The 1,829-nt window shown below is 39.0% G+C and overlaps 1 long non-coding RNA gene across 1 annotated transcript; it reads right to left on the reverse strand.

Annotated features, from left to right (window-relative positions):
- Positions 1-899: 899 nt before the first annotated feature.
- LOC134226768 (uncharacterized) lies at positions 900-1,498 on the reverse strand. Its single transcript, XR_009983553.1, has 3 exons — positions 1,342-1,498; positions 1,195-1,285; positions 900-1,106 (listed from the first exon to the last, which is right to left on the reverse strand). It is a non-coding gene; the product is annotated as an uncharacterized LOC134226768 (long non-coding RNA).
- Positions 1,499-1,829: the final 331 nt, after the last annotated feature.

Raw genomic sequence — 1,829 nt, forward strand, 5'->3', positions numbered from 1 at the left:
ATTCAATCTATCCCTGAAAGTGGGAGAGATTGTGAGTCTACGTATTTCACGCTGACTCATTTTCTTAACGCTCATTACCGGACTATCTTCACTATCTAAATCAATAAACTTCTTCGCGATATCTTCACCTTCTTTACCATACGCCATTAGTGTCCTTTCACTTTAATTATTCACTTTTCAATATCACAATTGCTTTTGAGATCGGCCAATCATTTCACTACCCTAAACTAATTAATGTAATAAAAAATGTGAGAAAATTCAATAAAAAGTTCAAATAATTTCAAAAAAATTCAATTTAAATTCACGCGATTGCTTAAACTAAAAAAAAATAAGAGAAATAAAAAATCTATTTACAAATTTACAGGTTCTTGCTAAAATTCAGATAACGCAAGATTAATTCAAATTCACTTTCACTAAAAAATAAAAAACAATTCAAAACAAAATTCAATGCTAAAACTATTATATACAGAACAATTCAAATTCACTATCACTAAAAAAACAATTCAAAATAAAATTCAATACTAAAACTATTATGTACAGATTTACAATTACCATCCACCATTGCATATGAAAATTCAGAAACTGTTTTGTTCTTAGCGAATGACTCCGTAATAGAAAAACTTCGTCAAGATGGTTTTCCACTATACATAACATTTACGCTGGGCGCCATTTGTCACCTCCCCCTTGAGGGGGGGGGGGCCGCATGAGACGGAGACAAAAGTTCGAAAGAGGCGAAGATGGCACTGGTCCCCATTGCCCACGTACCCAGAACCGCCAACAAAAGGTTCAAACTGTATAGTGGACCCATTAACAAAAAAATAACACTATTCGGAATCACCGTATCGAAGTAAAAACATAAATTTTACATGCAATAAAAATGTATTTTAGTACTTACGCTTAATTTCCTTAACCTAAAGTTTAGTATGTGTGTGTGTGTCAGTGTAAAAATGTATCCCTCGGCGACTGCAAACCGTCATGTCTGTCCGGACAGACCCAAGATGATTGCTGGCCTCTGCCAGCGATCCAAGCCAGCCACTTCCATTCACCGTCGTCTTGGGATGTTGCTCTCACAAGCCGCTACATAATTTTTGCAGCGAACGAAAGGCCTGTTAATTAAACATCAATCATCACTTCGTTCGTCACTGATATCACGGTTCGGAGTTGCTTTTCTTAATTTTCATTTTTCACTCTTACCGATCTCTAAGCAAATCTAAACTCTACTCCATCACTGTTGCTTCTCGGTGCAGATACCAAATATGGGCTAACCAGCTGCAGGCTTTCATAACTGTAGGGTGGATAAAATTAGCACTTCGGTTTAAACCAGCTTCTCAGAGCTATTACCTGGCCCTAAGCCATAATCAACACCCACTGCACTGCACTTCGTTTTGTTCTATTCCCGTCGGTCAGGCAATCAATCACAAAAATAAAACTTGCTTGAGCACTCGCGCGTATGCCTGCTTGGCAGTTAACCGACAACTAAAAGGGAAGATCGAATCGGATATCTCTGCCTACCGATATGTGTGGCTGATCGTTGTTTGTCGTGCTGATGATCATTGAGTTGAGAGATTGACTCCGGGGAGGATTCTATAGGATGCTGCGAGAATATTGGATGGATCGGGTTCCTGAAACAAAATTATGGCGTGCTTGGTAGCCAGTATCATGCTGCTGCCAGAAGATGCTGCATGCTAGGAACCTAATTTTTCAACCGCCTTCAGCTGATGTTCGCTTGAGGAGATTAGAATGTGGCTCTCATTTGGGTATCAGCAACGACTGTTCTGTTGGTGTGTTGTGTTCTGTGTGCTGTGACTTACATGGGGATAGATTTTTGT

This window comes from Armigeres subalbatus, chromosome 3, assembly GCF_024139115.2.
Source record: "Armigeres subalbatus isolate Guangzhou_Male chromosome 3, GZ_Asu_2, whole genome shotgun sequence".
NCBI lineage: Eukaryota > Metazoa > Arthropoda > Insecta > Diptera > Culicidae > Armigeres > Armigeres subalbatus.